Consider the following 6,066-nt stretch of genomic DNA (forward strand, 5'->3'; position numbering starts at 1 on the left):
CTGTATAGTTTTCCCGGATACAAGCAAACCTACTTATATCCATCTTAGGGTCTCAAACTACATATTTCCATCCCAAATTTTATATAATTCGGTCCAGTGGTTTAAGCGTTTTTTTCTATAATATGGGGTATACGAGCAGGCGGGTCACGTGATGGAAAGCTATTACCGCCGCCCATGGACATCCATAACATAGGCCGAGTTACGGATGCTTCGCCGGCCCTTATAGCGTGCACAAGTAACAGACAGATTGAGTTACTTTCGCATTTATGATATTAGTAAGGATGATTGTTAGGGTTCAGAGTGTCTCTTCGCCCTTATTTAATTTCAAAGGATTCTATGTTTGGATCTTCAAGTTCGTATGTCTTGAAATAATTACATAATAAATATCCTAATAGTATTGTTATTGATTAACCGGTGTTTTGTTTCCATCGCCTAATTTGACGTACCTAATTATAAGTTTTTGTATATAAATGGCTGTCTGGAAGACATCGCTTTTAAGCGATAAGACTGCCTAATTGTCTACCCTGCATTTTGTATTTGTGTAAAATTATTGCACTGATTTGTGGCGTGGAATAAAAGAACATTTGTATTGTGTACAAAAAATTATAGATATTTGGTATAGATTTCAAATTAATTGTCAACAAACTTGTATGAAATTCGTAATTCCTCTTTTTTCTGTAATTGCTGCAGTTACCCTATCTGAAATTAATAAGTCTAATCGGGGCATAACTCGTATTTAAAAAATATATATATTTAGTCTTAAATTATAATAACATCAGTAGCTAATTCATTAATTTATTGTAAATCAAAATACTCACCGTTTTAAATATTTCCACAGTCCGTAGTTATTCTTAATACTGGTTAGCTATTTTCAGTTCCTCTCATCTCATATATCACTTCTGAGCTTACTCACAGACATTCGTTATCTTTATTATGTGCCCCTAATCTTCCAGATAACACAAATTCACCACAACACTAAACCGAGCTTAGAAAAACATTAACGTTTATCATTTTATATACTTTTTTACGGGTACAATTATACCTACTATAATTCTAAGTTTCGGATACGATAAGCCTATTTTGACTTAAACAAGTTAATACATCGTATTAAGTTATAAACTTTTCTCTGTCTTGTTTTTTTTTTTCTTAAACAACAACACTCCGTTATCGCGCGTATAGTATTCGCGCGCTTTTTTCAAACTCAAAAGCGTTCTCCCCACACACGACCGTTCTCGCGCCAAATTGACGCTTTACTAAATGAACCGGCATAAATTCATTCAACTCCAGACTCCAGGCATCTCTCGTTCCAACCCAAAGTATCACGCATCTCGCCATCACTGTCTCTCGCTTCCGCCTGATGGACTCTATTGAGCTCGTTAGTCATTAATTAATTCTGCATAAGAAAATTACTTTTAATTTAAACGGTGCCGCAGATGGTACTGATTGTGAGTATAAACCATAAACTATAGAATCCTGGGAGGCCAATAACGAGCTTTACAGGCATTGGTGCGCTTTATGGGCTGTATTAAACAAACTTAATTAAATAGGTACTTACATAAATATATCGACAACTAGGATTTGCTTGTTTATGCGACTTTACGTGAGTAATTTTTATTCCGATAAGGGGTCGAAAATAACCGGAAAGACATACTTATAGGTTATAATATGGGTACGTAAGTAGGCGTCGGCTCTACTTTTGAATTTTGGTACATAATTATAATTATATTATTATTATTATATGTATTTAAACTCTTTATTGTACAAAAGAAAATAAACAAAATACCGTTGACAAACTTTGAGATACTTGTACAAAGGCGGACTTATTCCTTTAACGGATCTCTACCAGTCAACCTTTTAGTACTTAGATGAGAAGAGTAATTATTTAGGGTCCGACAAAGAGTGAGTTTAAGGGGCTATTTCATTATCCATTGATTAGTGTTAACTGACGGTTAACCGTCATATAAATGTGATGCCGTCTCTATTTGTTTTGTTCGAATAGACGGAGACGGCATCACATTTAACCGTCAGTTAAAGCTAATCAATGGATGGTGAAACAGCCCCTAAGAGTCAAAAATAGTGGAAGCTACTATACAGTCTTTTAAAGAAAATAATACATAAAGTACAATATAAATAAATGAATAAACTACTATATAAATATAACCATAATACATATTATACATGTGAATATAAAACAAAGGAATGTCCTCAAATATTTAAGGATTTATATTCCTTACATAATGAAGCAAGTCCAAAGCCCAACGATGTCTAAATGTCGAACACCTATCCAAGAAACTGTAACACATTTACACAAAGTAAAGTGATATTTATGTTTAGTTTTGAACTACATCGCCCTCGCATTAGTTTTATTTCAGCTCGATTCCGCCGTACGTCTTCATTAAACCTTACATTTCAAATGAAGACAAACGCATCCACCTAATCTTTGTAGCGAAGGAATCGGCCGTTTTGCTTTATTAAACTTTAGTTAGGTAGGAGCGGGTTCGGGCAGTGTCTTATTGGAGTTGGAGCATTGCGACGTTTGAAGTTTTTATTCATACTCACTAGCCTGTTTGTCCATCTGACTTCGACGTCGTTAGTTAACATAGGCTTGTTAAGTTTTATGAATTTAGTATTTTACGCTGTCCCGACTCGTCGGCATAGAATTCGTATATTGCTATCCTTGAACATGCAATTTTCCGTGATAAAAACTATCTTAAAGGCCTTCCCCGGGACTCACACTCTGTATACTGAATTTCAGCTAAATCGGTTCAGCGGTTTAAACGTGATGAGGCAACAAACAAACAAATAGACTTACAAACTTTCGCATTTATAATATTAGTAGGATTGTCATTGTCATTCGAAGAATCATTTTGAGTTCTTCTCCTAATTTTATTTAAGTTGTTTCTTCCGTCAGTAACAAGTAAAAATAATTAAAAATGTTGTTCGCACAAACCAAAACAAAAAAACAAAAACGTTCAGCTACTAGCTATGTATTTTAAATATTTTCATGGAACAAATGGCTGCTTGTTAGATAGTGGACTACCTGCTAAGCTCTCGAGTGGTGTCGCGCGGCCTGAAGTGCGGTCAAGTGGCGCCTGCGCCGGCGCAGTTGTGCGTTCCTAACAAGATTTTAATGCTGGGAAGAAATTGGATAGAAAGAAATATAGTCCCATGGGAGTTTATTCGAACGAGAGGTTAGTCGTCCAAATTTTCAATTCTACTGGCAGACATACCCTATAGCTAAACCTATAGGGATTTCACGCGTAGACCTTTGCGTAGACCATTAGGTAATATGTCTGACAGTTAAATTGAAAATTTGGAATTATTCTTAATTCCTGTGGGAATTACGTCATAGACTATATTTACGTTGTATAAAGAACACATACTTTTGCATGTTAATCATGGCTCCAAACTTAGCGGCTGAGATTTTAGGAAACATGCGGGGAATGCGAGCATAAAAGTAGCATATATTTCCGGAAATCCAGCTATGTACATACAAAAATTTCATCCAAATCTGTCTTGCTTTTGTAGCGTAAAAGAGTAACATACACCAACTTTGATAAGCATGTATTTATTAGTAGCATTGTAGATACGATTGTAATTTTATACATCATAAGATTGTCCATCTTTCGAAGACTAGAGAGCATCTTAGTTTTTTATCGGATTATCAATGTTTATAAACGTATCTTTCAATAATTATTTATTTTCATAAAATATGCATAGGTGCCTTCATAGTTAATTTTAATTGACGATATTTACCTGCAAACTCAAATGTTTTCTTAGCAATTCGTATAATAAATATATGTAGCTTCATCGTAAAGAATACCGAAAATTTGCTGCAAGTTCTGACATATTTTCTAGTGCCTTCACAATGAGGAAACCGAAACCAAAAGCCTATAATAATGCTAGTGATTATTCGTAAATACATATTTAATACACATTACTTTACGGGTTGAATAAAGTCGTTGTATAATTATAGCGATTCACTATCAAGTAGTTAGGTACAGTCACCAGCATTAATATCTGCCACAGCGGAGCGTGCAAAAATATCTGACACGTCCTTCCGGCCCTAGAAATAAAGTCGTATGCACGTTTGTTGTATCAGATATTGGTGCTGTCTGTGGTGCTGGTGACTGCATGAGTAAATAGTCTGCAGTTAAGTTTTTCACAGCGGAAAACGCTGCACGATCGCTATTTATTTTACACGTCAATGGCGTTTGTATCATTCATCAGGTACAGGCAGAATCCCCTCAGACTGCATACAGTGTAAACCAATATAAAATATTCGATTGGAGAGCCCGCGTGTGTACACTGAGTGACATGTAAATTTATTCATGAAACTGAATCCTGCCTTGATGCTAGACATTCCCTTGTAGTGGATGAAGTCTCGAATCGACTTTATTTCGTTTCTAACATCTATTTAAGGACGAATACTACAGTATAGATAAGTAGTTTCTGTACGCATATAAATGGGTAGATAAGGAAACGCATTAGCAGCGACTTGGGTGATATTTGTAAATATAGATTTTTAGGATTAGAGTAAGTTAATTTTAGTTATGTTTTTATTTCTATTTGTTAAATATTGTATATGTTGTGTGTTATTAATTAAAGAATAATGTACAAATATTTTATTTCAGAAAATATTAAAAACACGGTTACATTTATGCTAACCCCGCACTAAGAACACATATATATATATTTTAAATTTATTATATGTTGTAATTAATCTGCTGTTATTACATTTAGCAGTTTTTTTGTTCCTGTACATAAGTGCCTTTCCGACTCAAAAACACTACCTAAGTATACTCTGTTCCAACGGCAGACGAAAAAACTTACTATGGATAACCTTTCGCATGTATGTAAATTTATCTCTCAACAAGATACAACAAGTTTTACTGTCTTGAGTGACCACTAACAGCCCATACTTTGAAAGTTTGTACTATTTAAAAGCAAATGATAAACAAGTGCATCGGACAAAATATATATAAGTACTTCATCAATGTTCGTTTTTTCGTCTGCCGGTTGGATTGGAACAGAGTACACCTAGGTACCTATAGTGTAATACACAATTCTACCTACATCTATTTAAAATTTCAAAAACAGCAACCGGACTCGATCAAGGGTTGGAAATAAAGATTTGTTCAGGATTACCTTGCCACACGATCACGTGCGACCCAATTCGTGTGCTGGCAATGAAATTGCCTATGCATTCCAAAAAGGTCCACTCAGATCGCAATTGTTCCACAAACATATAAAATGCAAGGGTCAAAAGTGCTGTTTTGCGATTTTATGGAGTTCAGATGCCAGAAAGAAATGATAAATGCGGTCGCGAGCGTCAGCATTTTAGACAATACGGCCTCTGATGATGAGATGACTCTCAGGTAGGGAATTCAAAACCGGTTTTAGATGTATGGAGAAAAACCAAAAACCGGGTTTTCTCCATACAATAAAAACCGGTTTTGAATTCCCTACCTCAGGCGACTCCTCATTATAATAAAAAAAAATCTCACCTATTTATCTAAAATTCTCTAGAAACGATCATAATGATGAGAGTCTGCAGATTCATTGAATCAGCGAGCAGTATTAATACGAACACGTCGAGTTTTATTAAGAGCTTATAATCTAGCTAGACAGAGTCTAGACATTTGTAGTAACGGACTGTGTCTATAAGTCCATATATTCCCCTCGAAAATATTACAAGTAGGTACAGTAGCCATATACCTACATCGGAGCTATATAACATACAAAAAGGTTGTTCAGATGTTCATGAGCACGTAGGCTTCAATGATATATAATGGCGACTGTACCAAATTATATAAGTTTTTAGTGAATTCAATAAACTAATATAAGATCGAGAGGGTCTTTTCAACTCTTCAGGGACTATTCGTGCACCCCATATTAGCTCGCAAGGGTGAGCCTACGCGCTACGCCGATAAATCGTCTGAAATGAATATTAAAACGAACTGCAGCACGTAACATTCCTTCTTAACTCGTTACGATTTTTCTCTGTCCATCGTTCCCGCTGTAGTAGAGTTATTTTTATGCAAAAATATACTGCAAATAACGTCT

The 6,066-nt window shown here is 35.3% G+C and overlaps 1 protein-coding gene across 1 annotated transcript in view; it reads right to left on the minus strand.

The window, feature by feature from the left end:
• Nucleotides 1-1,237, minus strand: part of Reck (Reversion-inducing-cysteine-rich protein with kazal motifs) — a 33,160-nt gene extending 31,923 nt beyond the window's left edge. The window contains exon 1 of the mRNA XM_074106051.1: nucleotides 819-1,237. The gene's annotated coding sequence lies outside the window, so the exon portion shown is untranslated. The remainder of the gene's footprint in view (nucleotides 1-818) is intronic.
• Between the last annotated feature and the right edge of the window lie 4,829 nt (nucleotides 1,238-6,066).

Source organism: Choristoneura fumiferana, chromosome 23 (genome assembly GCF_025370935.1).
Source record: "Choristoneura fumiferana chromosome 23, NRCan_CFum_1, whole genome shotgun sequence".
In the NCBI taxonomy this organism is placed as follows: domain Eukaryota; kingdom Metazoa; phylum Arthropoda; class Insecta; order Lepidoptera; family Tortricidae; genus Choristoneura; species Choristoneura fumiferana.